The sequence below is a fragment of the Macrotis lagotis genome, chromosome 5 (assembly GCF_037893015.1).
Source record: "Macrotis lagotis isolate mMagLag1 chromosome 5, bilby.v1.9.chrom.fasta, whole genome shotgun sequence".
NCBI classification, from domain to species: domain Eukaryota; kingdom Metazoa; phylum Chordata; class Mammalia; order Peramelemorphia; family Peramelidae; genus Macrotis; species Macrotis lagotis.
This window is the reverse complement of record NC_133662.1, coordinates 13,728,928-13,745,303: the sequence shown is the minus strand read 5'-3', so window position 1 is coordinate 13,745,303 and position 16,376 is coordinate 13,728,928. Positions and strand designations below refer to the sequence as shown.

At 37.3% G+C, this 16,376-nt stretch overlaps 1 long non-coding RNA gene across 2 annotated transcripts in view; it reads right to left on the bottom strand.

The window, feature by feature from the left end:
- The window catches only part of LOC141523576 (uncharacterized), a 79,091-nt gene extending 63,647 nt beyond the window's left edge, over window positions 1–15,444 (bottom strand). The window contains exons 1-2 of one of the 2 annotated variants that reach the window (XR_012478516.1): window positions 15,326–15,444; window positions 5,078–5,170 (exon numbers count right to left, since the gene is read on the bottom strand). This is a non-coding gene — a long non-coding RNA (uncharacterized LOC141523576). Of the gene's footprint in view, window positions 1–5,077; window positions 5,171–5,315; window positions 5,438–15,325 lie in introns of those variants that run through there. The other variant, XR_012478515.1, reaches the window with a different exon arrangement.
- Window positions 15,445–16,376: the final 932 nt, after the last annotated feature.

The window sequence follows — 16,376 nt, the reverse complement described above, 5'->3', positions numbered from 1 at the left end:
GTTTGGGGGTCCACAGGGGATTTGGGAGGGGTAAGTGGAACTGCCCCAATGTTAACTCTATTCACTATTGGAAAAACAGTTCAGTGCCTGTCCTCCTGGCAATAAGTTCAAGGGTATCATCCCCATGGAAAAAGGACAGTACAGTTACGCCATCCAGATCTACGCAGATATTGACCTTGGAGTTCTGGGTTTGCCAGTAGAAACTGAAAGTTGGTACTAAAGTACAACTAAAGTTGGTACTGTATTGAAAAACAACAGCAAATGTCCATTCTCCTTCCCTCCAACTGACTTAGGAGTATCTATGTTGGCAGGAAACTGACTTTTTCGAGGAGACTTGAATCTAGATTTCACACCCACCCAGAGAATTCAAACCTGAAAAAAAATCTCGAAAAAAACATTAAAGTGGGAATAAACAGAGAGAGACAGAATTGTAGACAGAAGAGATTGCATCACTTTTGACCATTGTCCTTCACAGTCCCTGAACCAGAGTCCTCCCTCCCTCTTCCATGTCCCCATAGAGTAGTTTGCTCCCAAATGTTTGCTACAGGAGGTTGACACAAAGAGGTAGAAACTAAGACTCAAGCCTAGTTGTTTACTCAGGAACAAACAGATCACAAAGAATAGCATCAATATTCCATCCAAGGTCTTCTGCTTTTGCTTCCAAAGCTCATATTCTTTCCATTCATCCTACAATTAGCCTGCCCTGAACCAGTCATAGGCACTAGTAGAATAATGTCCAATATTCATTTTCAATCTCAAATTTTACCCCACAAATACAATATGTCACACACATGCACTCACACATACAATCTTTTTTCCCCATACACAGTCTTCTTATACACACACACACACACACACACACACACATACATACACACACACACCAACTAAATAAAAATAATTTTGGAGACATAGTACAGTGAGGAAAGAGAATGAGAGATGGAAGAAGGGGAAGGGAAGGAGGAAGGGTTTGACTTTGATCCCTGCTGTAGGGATCTCTTGGTCTGAGATAAACACTTGGACATATACACGGGGGTAGAACTATTGCAGAACACAAGACATGCTAGTCGATGCAAGATTTTTTAGAATTACTTTAATTTCTCCTATCTATACAAAAATACTTTAAATACAAATAATTATAAGCTGATGTTATAATTTTACTTTGAATTGAGCATTTCCATGCTATCTCTATTTTCTTTGCCTTATGAGTTAAAAAAAAAAATTCACTTTGTCAATCGATTCAGCCTGGTCCTTTGTGGTATTCTTAAAATCTGGTTCTTCTAATGTAAGTGGGATTACATAGATGGATCAAAAGGACAGGCCCCTGAGGAGAGACAGTATGATTAAGGAGAGAATGTCAATTCACTTGACTGCTTCTGCTCAATTCAGGGGTACTTTAGAAGCTGATTGAATGAAGGAGAAATATAACTTTGTGCAGAAAACCTTTCTTGACCTCTGAACTGACCTAGGTGTTGGGTCAGTGATGCACACTTGAACCATAATGGGGGTCTCAGGCTGAGAAAATTCTACTGATGCTGTGCTTTGGTTAGTCATATCACACATAGACACATATGGCCCCATATTTGTCACAGCTGACTTTTACCTGTTAACAGATATGCCAAATGCATATTTTGTAGCTGTTCTCTATCCTGTACATGCTTATACACAAAGAGAGAAAGACTAAGGACACATTCACCAGGGACATGAATTAAGTGAACTAGGAAAATACTTACAATGGTTTTAAGCACAGGGGTCAGGGAATTTTGCCAGCAGTTGCTGATAAGCAGGCAAACTTTCAATATCAGTTGCTGCCATCAAGTACTGGCTTCTGTCTGATTTCCTTCCCTTCTCCTTCTCTTCGCTTCCCTTCTCTTTTTTCCATTTACCTTCTTTACCCTTTCCTTTCCTTCCTTTTCTTTCCCTTCTTTCGCTTCCTTTCCTTTTCTAACCTTTCCTTCCCTTTTCTTCCTTCTTTCCCTTACTAATTTTCCTCCTTTTTCAGATTCCCAACCCTCTAAGATGTAGATAATATTCTTTAAGACTTCTAGAACATCTTGACAGTATTTAGATGATAGATTTAGACAGAGTACTCAGCCTGGAGCTAGGAAGACCTAAATTCATATACTCTCCTATACTTAGTAGATGTGTGACTCTAAGCAAGTCATTTAACATCTATCTGCTTCAGTGTCTTCACCTTTAAACTGAAGATAATAAATATTAGCAACCTCTCTCCCAAAGATAAAACACGATATTTGTAAAGTGCTTTGTGAACATGCAGCATATGATTGTTGTGTTGTTGTTGTTATTATTATGTTCAAAAATTTCATCACCCTGCAGTCAGTCATGTCCTGAATCACCATGAACTTAGCTAATTGATTCATCCTTAGGTGACATGACTATTGCCAGACTTTCACTCAGTTTTTCTAGCTTGGATGGACCTTGGCAGGATCATAAACTCAGCCAGCATAGTTTTTGAAAATCTAGAATAAATGTGTAGGGTGAATTCCACCTCAGGAGTTGACTTGAGGTGTGACTCTGGGTCAGTTTATCTTCTTGGGGCTAAGGACCCATCTGAAAATTAGGGAGTTGGACTCAATAGCCTTTAAGGCTCCTACTGGTTCTAAATCTGTGATATTGTTTCTATATGGCTCACCCCTTCAACAAAATGAGGTATTCACTTATATAGTAAATCTGTGATTACCAATATTGTGACCATCACTGAATATAGCAATATATCTACACTTCGATCGATGTCATTCTTGCCTATGATATCCAATAGTTCCACTACAAAAGCCTGGAGTTCTCTTGTGACTTACGACTATTAGTGTTTAATAAGATCTATCCATATGGAATCCTTCAATCACATTACATAACCAGCCTGACTCTTTTTTTCAATAATAATAATAAGTACTATTGATTTAGTACCTATTACACACCAATACTTTACAACTATTATCACATTTGATTCTCACCATAACCCTGGGAAATGAGTAATATTATCCCCATTTTACAGGTTAAATTATTTGCCCAAGGTCACATAGTGTCTCAGGCCAAATTGAATTTCACATGTTGCTGACTCCAGGTTTAGTACTCTAACCACTGTGCCACCAGCTAACATTTCTGCAAGAATACTCCTCCATTTCTTGGTTGTAACTAATAGTTGGCATATTTCCACCCATCCTTTGCCCACTGGTTTTTCTTTCATGATTAGAGGATGCCAATATTCACAGTCATATATCTCAGAGAGAGGTGATTTTTCAAAAGGAAATCCAGGGAAAACAGAATAGACAGAACACCACCCTGGAGTCAGAAGGACCCAAGTTCAAATCTAGCCTCAGACACTTACTAGCTGTGTGACCTTGGGCAAGTCACTTGATCCTGATTACTTCTAAGAAAATAAAAAGAAAATCCAAATAGATCTGACATCTCAAAGATATGGAAATTCTCACTAATTTTATGATTCACAACCCATTCATACACTTTATGTGAACTCTTGTTCATGCTTTCCTGAAAGTAAGACTTTAGGGTTTTAGTAACTTGCTCAAGATCACACAATTCGGAAAGAACAGAGTCAGGATTTCATTCAAGGTCCTGGTCTCCAAAGCTCATATTCTTTCCATTCTACTTATGCTAGTCTGAACTCTTGAGGGACATCTTCATGTCCTGCTTCAATGCATGAATTTCTACCCATTGCTTTCCTGGAAAGGTCATGTCCAATTGTCCCATGACTCCATTCATAATCCCTATGGACTTCCCAGAATTATATTCCTCCCTAGTTACCACATCTCCATTTGCATTGTCATTCCTTATTAGAATATAAACTCTTTAAAATCAGGGATAGTCTTACCTTTTCTATATTATCTCCAGTGCTTGGCAGAGAGAAAGAATTAAAAGCTGTGTTTTCATTCATTCATGCATTCATTCATTCATTTATATGCTACTTTACCTTTGTGAGGAAGTAGACTCATCCAGAAATCCCCACCTCACAGAAAGCTTCTGATTGGAATAAAAATGTATAGAATTTCTTTCTCTGCCACTCCCTGAACAATCCATCGTCCTTTAGTAGTAGTCCTGAAACAGGGAAGTCACCCCTAGGCAATGGTCTTAAAATAATCACACACACACACACACACACACACACACACACACACACACACACACACACACACACTTGCTATTTGAACCTGAACTGGAAAGCAGTAGTGAGGAATGAAATATACTACTGAATTTCTTTCTTCTCCCTTTGCTTATTCTTATCTTTAACCTTATCCTTATCCTAATAGTTGCTAGAGGGTCACAAGGTCATTTTGGGTCACAAGAATAGAATAGATTGAGAGCAACATGGAAATTACTTCCTTTGAGATTTTGAGTTGAGGCAGCTAGGTAGTGTAGAAGATAGAATATTAGACAAGACAAATTCAAATTTTTTGTTAGATACTTAACAAATTGTGAGACCTTGGGAGAGTCACCTTCTCAGAGCCTCTGATATGGAGGACTAAACTCAGTAACCTCCATGGTTCCTTCCAGCTCTAGATCTGTGATCATACAAAGGCACTATGTTTTCATCAGTGTGGATCTTCCTTTTTGCTATATAGATCACAGACTCATCAGTCCTTTTTTAAAATTCTTTTCAACTAATAGGCATTTATTTTCTCTCCCATTCATCTCTCACTTCTACTGAGAAAGAAAAAAAGAAAATCTCTGAAGCAAATATCATAATCAAGTAAAACAAATTCCCACATTGACCGTAACTAAAAATAAAAATCTCATTCTGCCTACTGAGTTCATTGCTTCTCTGTCAGATGGTGAGTTGCATTCTTTATCATCAATCAAACAAACCTCTCTCCAGACCTTTTTATTCATGCTTTTCCATTTACCATTCATAAACCATAAATCAAACTTCCTAGAAAACTTGGTCTTGTTCTTTTAGTATATTGGAAGTTACTATTGAACTACCTGGACTGTCCATTATGTAGTCTCTTTTTTATCCTTCCCTCTCAGTCATACCTGTCAACAATACCTTTTATGCCACTTCACTTGCTGAAGCCATAATCAGGAATATACTGTTAACATTTACCGTAGACCTTTTACATGTCCATAAGGTCAGGATGTGATAGTTCTCTCTCTGGTTCATTTGAGATGTTCTTATAGGCATTTTCAGGAGATTGATCTGAAAAAAAAAAAAGTGAATCTTTGAGATATGGAAATTGATTCAGAATTTTCTGACCTAATATAGCCTGCTCTTCTCTTATCCAAATCTGAGTTTGCTGTCCATGTGCAACACTTATCAAATACATAAATATTGATGGGCTCACTTGATGGTCTCCATGTGATAATCTGGAAAATATGCATTTTTCATCAACTGTTTTTTGCAGCATGGAAGCTTGGCCATCTCTCTGGTAGACTGATGGATTTTACTTAAAGGAGACTTTGTAGTTTTCCAAGACTTGATGCAATTAGTACAATGACATCTGGGAGTCAGAGCATTTGGAGATTCTTGCTACCAACAGGAATCCTTCGTTTGTTTGGATTCAGTACAGGACATTTTCCATGACGCTGGCACAATAGACCAGAAAATACTGGCTGTAAGCCATGGGAAACATTGTGTGTCTGCATATATACAGGGTGTTCCAAAAATCTTAATGCAGTTTAAGTTTTAAAATTTTAAAACTGCACCAAGACTTTTAGAAAATTCTGTATAACACAGATCAAGATAACTGGGAAATATGTATGCATGTGTATATGAGTGCTATAAGTAAAAATATCAGTGATATATTTATGTATATAAATATATGTGAGTATACATGTTCAGATATGTGATACAGCTAAAGATAGCTCATAGCACATATGTGTCTGACCCATTGGGGCATACCTACTCCTCTCCTATTGTAGACACCATCCAGATATGATGGCTGCTTGAATATATGAAATATTAGTTCTGGTCCTGCTTCTGCCATTAATTCAGTCTATGCCCATGGACAAATCACTTCCCTTTCTGAACCTCAGTTTCTCCATCTGTAAAAGGAAAATATTGGACTGGATCATCTCTAAGGAAAGGGGCCCCTTATAGTTTTAATGCTATAATCTCTAATCATTCTTGCTATCACTCCCTCAGTCCTTGTCTCTTGTTTTAATTAAACAAACTTCTCCAGGAGCGGCACATCAGTTCCTTGACCCAAGCATCACAGGGCTGACTTTGGAATTTGGATCCAAAGAGGCTGGGCTATCGAACATCAGCACACACCCATCCAGGGGCCCTGGGGACAGAAGGGAAATTGGCACCAAAACTAGCTAGCATCTCATTGTTGCCTTTCCCTCCCAAAGTCTGTCCAGCTTCAGAAGGGCTACACTGGGGGAGGGGCAGGGAAAATGAAAGAGAAGAGGGGAATGTGATGGAGGAGGCCCATTCAGCTTGGGTGGGTCGTCCTGGGAAGCAAGAACAGAGAAGTGATTTCAGCAGAAGCCAGAAGCGAGGTCAAAGGTTGCAAGTGATCTGGCAGTTCCTTTGAGGTTTTTCTTCCCCTCAACCCCCTCCTCCTTCTCTTGGCCCCCTTACTTAATCCATTGGCTGTAACCCTCTTCCTGGCCTGGAGAATGCAAACTCAGCAGACAGGGCCACAGCACCATGGCTGAGTACACAGCCCAGCCCAAATCCAACTCCTCTCTTCCCCCTCCTCTGAACAACACACTACAGACCCTCAGTAGATCTCTTCTTCAATCCTGCAGCTGTGTTAGAGGACAGGGGATGAAGAATAAGCTTCTCACAATTGACAGTTCTCTAGGTATGTCCCCAGGAACAATGGAATACCCCACTCCCAACAAGTATCCAATTCCCCTTCCCAAAACTTCCTCAAAACATCTTTCAGAATCCTGGAGCATCCACTGGCCTTAAGAGAAAGCAGCTTAAAGAACATTAAAGAGTTGGAAAAAAATCTCCCGTCAACACTACCAGGCCCTACTCTCTTAGCAAATCTTTCTTTTAATCAGATGTCTGTTTCATACTTCTGAGAAAAAAACCCTCTCTACCCCTAATTTCAAGTAACCCCTGATCATCCTCTAATCCATGAAACATTCATTTAAGAATCTAAAATAGTCTATGCCAGGTACTCCAAGTGAAAGGGAGGAAAAAAGGAAGGAAGGAAGGAAGGAAGGAAGGAAGGAAGGAAGGAAGGAAGGAAGGAAGGAAAGAAAGAAAGGAGAAACATTTACTATTATTTGCCAAGCATTATGCTAAGTGATAGGTATATAAACATAAAAAGCAATGACAAAACAAAAAATGGTCATTGATTTCACAGGCTTACACTCTCCTAGTGGTGTGTAAATAGATAAGTATAATTTGAAGAGGTGATATCTGAGTTAAGCCTTGTAGAAAGATGTTGATTCTAAGAGACTTAGGTGAGGAAAGAATGCATTCCAGATATGGAAGATCACTGGTGCCAAACTAGAATTAGAAGATGGAATGCAGAGTTCAGGGAGCAACAGGTAAGCCAGTTTACTGGAATGTAGAATGCCTAAAGGGGAGAGTAATCAGAAATAATCTAGAAAAGGTAAACCAGACCCTGACTGTGAAAGATTTTGAATATCAAAGAGAGGCATTGATATTTTATCTGAAAAGTCAAAGGGAGTCATTGGAATTTTGAGGGCACAAGAGTGACTTGTACTTTTAAGATTATTTTTGAAAGCTATATGAGTAAACAGATCAAAAGTAGTATTTACAGTTAGTTAGTCAAGATGTCAGTCACTGTGCAAAGATTCGAAGCAAGGCAAAAACAAAAAAAGGCCCTGCTCCCAAGGCATTCATAGTTTATTGGGGGAGACACAAGCAAATAACTTTTTAGAAATTAGAGACAGGATTAGAGGTTACCTCAGAGAAAAGGCACTAGCTACCCCCTTCCTCCACAAGTACTAGAATACTTTGTTTTATTTCATGTAAAGAGTTTTCAACATTCACTTTTATAAGATTTTGAATTCCAAATTTTTTCTCCTTCCTTTCCTATCCTTCCTCTCCCCAAGACAACAAGCAATCTACTGTAAACCATGTTAAACATATTTCAATCTTAGTCATGTTGTGAAAGAACCAGAACAAAAAAGAAAAGCCATGAGAGAAAAAAACAAGATGAAAATAGTATGCTTTGATCTGAATTCAGATTCCATAATTCTTTTTTCTGGATATGGATAGCACGTTACATGATGAGTCTTTTGAAATTGTCTTGGATCATTGTATTGCTGAGAAGAAATAAGTCCAACATAGATGATCAATGCACAATATTGTTCTCTTGGATCTGCTTACTTCACTCAGAATTACAAAAGGTACAAACTTTAAGGAGCCTGGAAAAGGCTTGTCCCATTCCCCCCTCGAAAAAAAAATGGGAATTTAGTTGAGGCTTGAAGGAAGCTAAGAGAAGAGAGTGAGAAAATAGGGGACCAGCAGTAAAATTGCATACAGTTCAAGGAACAGCAAGGAGGTCACTGTCACTGGATGGTATACTTCAGGGGGGATGAGTAAGATGTAAGAACACTAGAAAGGAGAAAAAAGTAAGGTTTCTGAAAGGAAGAAAGGAAATAAAGGGGAGGGAGGAAAGAAAAGGGAAGATGGAGAAGGAGGAAGAGGAACTGGAGGAGCAGGAGGAAAAAGATATCAAGCAAGGATGGCTTCTATAGGCAACAGGGAAACAACCAGTAGAGAGGGAAAAATTGAAGACAAGTGAGAAAGTGGTAACCAGGTAAGAAAATAGAAGGGGACTGATATTGAGAATATGACCAGAATATTTTTGTTTCCTTCAGTAACATCCATAGGGTATAGCTCTGGTAGTGAGTATCAGTGGATGAAAAAGAAGGAATAAGTTTCCAGTGTTTTTATGAACAAATATCATGGTATTTTCAATAAAGATGGTACCAATTCATAGCAGTGTAATAACCTTCAATAGAATAGTAGCTTGCTTGTTTCTCCAGAAATGTCAACATTTAATTTGATTTTTTTTGCATATTGGTTAATGTAATGGATATAAAATTGTGTCAGTCAGTGAATGAGCATTAATTAAACACATTGCCATATTTCCCCATGTATAAGATGAACCCTTTTTCGAAAAATTTGGGGTCTAAAAACTGGGGGTATCTTCTATAGAAGCTGTAGATTTTATTTTGCTTGCATTTCCTGCTTTTTTCACATTTGTTTCTGTGCTCATTATTGTAGTTTTTTTTTACTTACATTTCCCACTTTTTCACTTGTCTTTGCGTTCATTGTTTTGCATTTGTTACCAGTACATCAGGTATATTTTGCTAAGTTCTGCCCAGAAATGGCTCAGAAAAGATTTTCATCTAGTGCTGAACTTAAAAGTGATCCAATTTGCAAGAGTGAATGGAAATCATGCTGCTGAACTTATGTAAGTTTGGTCCTCCTCCAAATGAGAAAACAATCCCAGACTGACTACAGGAAGAGGAAACCATACTGAAAACATTTGGGCAGAAGAAGGCCATGAGAGGCAAAGCAGACAAATGGCCTGATTTAAAGAGGGAATTGAAGAGATGGATTGGAGAGCAAAGGGCAAGTGGAATTTCCATGTCCACAAAGATGGTTCAGCAAGAGACAAGAATTGCTGCTAAAAAAAGAAGCAACTGATTTCAAAGGAGGACACAATTGTTGCTTCAGGTTCATGAAACAGAATGGACTAAGCATGGACAAGACTTATCCAAAAGATGTCTGAAAGCTATGAGCAGAAGGTCCTTGAATTTCATGGTGAATGAAACTTGAGTTCAATAACTTTATGTAATACATTTTTCAAATATCAGGCCTCAAAATTAAGGTCCATCTTATATATGGGGAAATATGGTATATGCCAGGCACTGTGATAAGCAATGAAAACATAGAATGCCAGAAACCTGGTTCTTTCTCCCAAGGAGCTCATATTCTAATTAGAGAGAAGGAAACGACATGAAAACATTGTATAAACAAGACAGAAACAGAGTAGATGGAAGTTAATCTCAATAGGAAAGTAGTGGAGGGAAGCAGAGGATGAGATCTGAACTCAGTCTTGAAGGAAACCAGGAAGACAGGTAAAGAAGGAGAACATTTGCAGGCATGGGTCACAATCAGTGCAAAGGCATGGAGCATTTGAAAGAAAGCACAAAGAAGGAGGAAAAGAAAGGAGAAGAGAAAAAAAGAAAATAAGGGGAAAAGCTAGAAAAGGAAATAAGGGAGAAAGGAAAGGGGTGAGAGGGAAAGAAGGGAGGGAAGGAGGAAAAAAGAAAAAAGAGGAAAAGAAAAAGGGGAGGGAAGGAGGGAAAAAGAGAAGAAAGGAGGGGCGGCTAGGTGGCGTAGTGGATAAAGCACTGGCCTTGGAGTCAGGAGTACCTGGGTTCAAATCCGGTCTCAGACACTTAATAATTACCTAGCTGTGTGGCCTTGGGCAAGCCACTTAACCCCATTTGCCTTCCAAAAATTAAAAATTAAAAAAAAAGAGAAGAAAGGAAGGAGAGGAGAAAAAAGAAAATCAGGGGTAAAGGGAGGTAAAGAAAGGAGGGAGGAAGGGAAAGAGGGAAAAGGAAAGAAGGCAGAGAAGGAAGGAAAGCAGGGAGGGAAGGGAGAAAAAGAAACAAAGAGAGGGAAGGAAAGAAAGAAAGAGGTGAGGCAGGGAGGGAAAAAGAAAAGGAAAGAATTAAGAAAGAAAAGCAGAGGGAGGGAAGAAAAGAAAAGGAAAAAAAAGAAAGAAAAGAAAGAAGAAAGGAGGAACAAAAGGAAGGGCTCAGTAATTTATTGGACATGGGAGCTGAGGCAGAGGGCTATATTAAAGATGATCCTGAGGTTGTATGACCAGAATGCTGACTTCAATTTTGGACATGCTGAGTTTAAGATATTTATGAAACATCCAGATAGAGATACTCAAACTATAATTGGTGATAGTAATCCAGAATCCAGGAGAAAGATTAGAAATAGATATGTAAAGGTGTGAGAAATATGTGTGAAGAAGACAGAGGTGTAGAGAGAAAAGAGGGCCCAGGATAGAACCATTGAGGAACACACAGACATGACTTTTGATCCATTCGGCAATTGTCAGACAGATGGGTAGAGAATCAGGAGAGAGTGGAGAGAGTGATGATCTTTTCCCAGGCAGGAGAGAGTATTTGAGAAGAGAAGAGAGTCAATAGTAGTAGTTAATGCTATATAGAGAGAGATTAAGCAAGATGAAGACTCAGAAAAGGCTCCTAGATATGGTTACTAAAAGTCCATTAATAAATGTATTTAAGAAAACAGAAGCAAAGGTGATAGGAAAGACAGAAAGCAGGTCAACTTTGAAAATATCATGTAGAAGATGGCAGCTCAAAGCTAGGAAGCTCTCGGAGAAGCCTCTAAACAGATCATAAAGCTACAGAACCCCCCAAAATAAGAGTGAAACAAGTTCTCAACTCAAGATATTGTAGAGGAACTTCAGTAAAGAGCTGTCTCACATGGGTGAAAGGGAAGCATAGCCCAGCATGGGTAAGAAAGTCAGTGGGAGGCTCTTAGCTACAATGCAGCTCAAATCTAGGCTCAGCAGGCCAACAGTGAGGGTACTAACCCCAGTTTGGAAGACAAAGTTCAATAGACAACCCAAAACAAACTACTAGTAACTAAAACATAGGCAACAACCTTGTCAAGTGGTAAACCAGGGAACAGACCCTCCCCCCCAGACCCTAGTACAAAAAGCTTGGGGATTGCAACCTTTATGCCTCAGTAGCAGAGTTCAACTATCAAAACAAGTAAAAACCAAAAAAATCACTAACTATAAAAAAACTACTGTTCTGATTGGGATAATAAAAATGTCATCTCAAAAGAGGAAAACAGTGACAATTGTCTATACGTGAAGCCTCAAAAGGTGTTATAAATTGATCTCAAATCCAAAAAGACTTCTTGGAAGAGCTCAAAATGAATTTTAAAAACAAAAAGAAGAGGGGGGCAGCTAGGTGACACAGTGGATAAAACACCAGCCCTGGAGTCAGGAGTAGCTGGGTTCAAATCCTGTCTCAGACACTTAATAATTACCTATGTGGCCTTGGGCAAGCCACTTAACCTCATTTGCCTTGCAAAAACCTTTAAGAGAGAGAGAGAGAGAGAGAGAGAGAGAGAGAGAGAGAGAGAGAGAGAGAGAGAAGAAAAATTTAGAAAAGGAATGAGAGTCATGCAGGAGAATTATGAAAAATTGAAGAAAACAATACTTTTCAAAAAAAAATTGATCAAATGGAAAAAGAAATCAACTCCTTTAAAAGTAAAAATGGGCAAGTGGGAAAGAAATAGAACTCATCAAAAAAATTGACAAACTAGAAAGGGAATAAAATTTATCAAAGAGTAAAATTAACCAAGTGGAAAAGGAAATCCAAAAGTTAACTGAGGAAAATAAAACCTTAAAAATTAGAATTGAGCAATGGAAACTAAAGACTCTATAAAACACCAAGATTCCATCAGACAAAACCAAGAGGCTAAAAAAATAGAAGAAATTGTAAAATACTTCTTAGTAAAAACAACTCACCTGGAAAATAGATCCAGAAGAGGTAATTTGCAAAAAAAAAGCCACAATCAAAAAAAAGGGGGCTTGGACAATAACTTTTAGAAAATTACATGGGAAAACTGCTCTAATATCCTAGAACAAGAAGATAAAATAGTCCTTAAAAGAATCCATTGATTATCTCTAGAATGAGATCTTAATATAAAAAATCAAAAGAACATTATAGCCCAAATTTCAGAATTCCTAGGTAAAGGAGAAAATACTGCAAGCAGCTAGAAAGAAGCAGTTTAAGTACTAGGGAATACAGTCCAGATTATGCAGTTTCAACATTAAAGGGTTGAAGGGCTGGAATATGAAATTCCAGAGGGCAAAAGAGCCTTGATTGCAACCAAGAATCAACTACCCTGCAAAATTTGCATATTCTTTTTGGGAAAAGATGGATTTTCAACAAAATAGAGGACTTTCAAACTTACCTGATGAAAAGACTAGAACTAACAGAAAATTTGATCTTCAAATACAAGTCTTAAGAGATGCAAAGGGGCAGCTAGGTCAAGTAGTAGATAGAGCACCAGCCTTGAAGTCAGGAGGACCTAAGTTTAAATCCAGCCTCAGACACTTAATAATTGCTTAGCTATTTTGGGGAAGACACTCTTAACCCCATCACCTTAAATAAATAAAAAAAAGAGATGCATAAAAAAGTAAACAGAAAAAAAATGTTAGTCAATAAGATCAAACTATCTACATACTTGTAACTCTTGAAAATTATATTTCTATTAGGACAGTTGAAAGGAACATACTTAGACAAAGGATGTGGATAGAAATTGACTGTGATGTGATCAAACTTTTAACTTGAGGGAGGTATTTCTATTGGGACAGTTAAAGAGAGATTATGAGTATGAATTTATTATAATTTGATGATACAGTTCTTGAGAATTGTATTTCTAAGGGGACAATTAGGGGACGGTACTTGGACAGAGGAAATTAGTATGGAGTGATTATGATATAATAAAGCATATAAATCAATCAATCAATTAGTCAGTCAATCAACCCTTGAGAATTTTACTTCTATCAAGACAGATAAAAAGAGTATATTTTGACAGAAAGTGTAGGTAGAAGCCAGGTAAAAAAAATTAAGACATGAAAAAAGAAGATTATACCAGGAGAAGAAGGCAGCACAAAACACCTATTACAGTAACTGGGAAGAAGGGAGGGTACGACAATAAGTCACTTTTGATTTGGCTCAAAGAGACTGGAATAACACATTCTCAATTGAATTTAGAAACTTATCCTACCCTACAGAGAAGGAGGGGAGGGAAAAGAAAGGAAAAGATGAGACTGATAAAAGGGAAGGGGAAAATAAAAGTAAAGGTAGAGTTAAAGTAAAAATTGTAAAAAGTAAAGTAAAAGAGGAAAGGGAGAAAAAAAGAGGGCTAGTAGAAGGGAGGGCAGATTGAGAGAAGCCAGAGTTAAAAGTAAAACATTGGTGAGAAGAGAAAAGGGGAAAGGAAGGAGAAAAGTACAAAGAGGGGGAAGACAAGATGAAGGGGAAAAAAGAATTAATAATCTTAACTGTGAATGTGAATGGAATGAATTCTCCCATAAAATGGAAGGGGATAGCAGAATAGATTAGAAACCAGAATCTTACAATATGTTGTTTACAAGAAACACATTTGAAGCAGAGAGATACTCACAAGACAAAGGTAAAAGACTGAAGCAGAAAATATAACCCATCTGCTGAAGTAAAAAAAAAAATAGGGGCAGCAAACTTGATCTCAGACTAAACAAAAGCAAAAATAGATTTAATTTAAAGAGATAAGAAAGGAGAAAGACATCGTAAAACTAAGGTTTATTAATAGATATTTTTGTGAAATATTCCTTATAATGCCCATCAATTGGGGAATGACTGAAACAACTATGATATATAAATATTATGGAATACTATGTTTTTGTAAGAAATCATGAGAGAGGGCAGCTAGGTGGCACAATGGATAGAGCATTGGCCCTGGAGTCAGGAATACCTGAGTTCAAATCCAGCCTCAGACACTTAATAATTACCTAGCTGTATAGCCTTGGGCAAGCCACTTAACCCCATTTGCCTTGCAAGAACCTAAAAAAAAGAAAAGAAAAGAAAAGAAATCATGAGAGGCTTAACTTCAGAAAAGCCTGGAAAGACTTACATGAACTGATGCTGAGTAGAGTGAGTAGTTCATCTCTACAGAGTTCAGTGATCAAGGACAATCCTGAGAGAGCTGTGAAGGAAAATGCCAGCAATGTCCAGAGAAAATACTATGGATTCTGAATGCAGAGCAAAGCACTTTTTAAAACTTCTTTTATGTTTTTTTTTTCTATTATCATGGTTTTTCCTCCCATGAGTTCTAATTCTTCTTTCACAACATGACCAATATGGAAATATGTTTAACATCATTGTACACATACAGTCTATATCAAATTGTTTTCTGCCATGGGGATGGGGGAAGGAAGATGGGTGGTAGAAGAATATGGAAGTCAAAAGTTTGCAAAAGACTGAATGCTGAATACCACTACTGAGTCTATACCCTGAAGAGATCATGAAAAAAGAGTAAAAACATCACTTGTATAAAAATATTCATAGCAGCCCTGATTGTGGTGGCAAAGAATTGAAAATCGAGTGAATGTCCATCAGTTGGGGAATGGTTTAATGAACTGTGGTATATGTATGTGATGGAACACTATTGTTCTATTAAAAACCAGGAGGGATGGGAATTCAGGGAAGCCTGGAAGGTTTTGCATGGACTGATGCTGAGCAAAATGAGCAGAACCAAAAGAACATTGAACACACTAAAAGGAACATGGGGGTGATGACCAACCTTGGTGGACTTGCTCATTCCATCAGTGCATGGATCAGGTACAATTTTAAGATATCTGCAATGGAGAATACCATCTGTATCCAGAGAAAGAATTGTGGAGTTTAAACAAATGCCAAAGACTATTACCTTTAATAAAAAAAAAAAACACGTTATCTTATAATGTAATTTTGCTTTCTCTTATACTTTATTTTTTCCTTAAGGATATTATTTCTCTCTCATCATATTCAACTTAGATCAATGTATACTTTGGAAACAATGTAAAGACTAAGAGATTGCCTTCTGTGGGGTGGGGGGAGGAAAGTGAGATTGGGGGGGAATGTAAAATTCAAAATAAATAAATTTTTAAAAAGGAATGAATGCTAAAAACTATCTTTGCATGTAATTGGAAAATAAATAAATAAATAAATAAATAAATAAATAAATAAATAAATTTAAAAGAAAGTAAAAAAGGGGTGGCTAGGTGGCACAGTAGATAAAGCACCAGCCCTGGAGTCAGGAGTACCTGAATTCAAATCCTGCCTCAGACACTTAATAATTACCTAGCTGTGTGACCTTGGGCAAGCTACTTAACCCCATTGCCTTGCAAAAAAAAAAAAGAAAAGAAAAGAAAAGAAAGAAAGAAAGAAAGAAAGAAAGAAAGAAAGAAAGAAAGAAAGAATGAAAAGAAAAGAAAAGAAAGAAAAGAACATATAGAATTTTCTATATACTTAATAGGAGATATAATCTGTTCATGGCAAAGATTTGCTAAGGCTATGTATTCAAGCCTCTTTTTCTGATATATATATATATATATATATATATATATATATATATATATATATATATATATATATATATAAACAGTTTAATTGTATATTGAAATACTTACCTGGTGTTTGTTAAATTCAAGTTAAAAAAATTAAAATGAAGATTAATGGTAACCTTAGAGCAAATGTTAGCCAAGATTGTCATGGACCCACAGGGATCCTTGGCATTCTTTCAGGGTGTCTACAAAGTCAAAAACTATTTTCATAATAATATTAATTTGTGATTCTCCAATTAAAATTCTCTT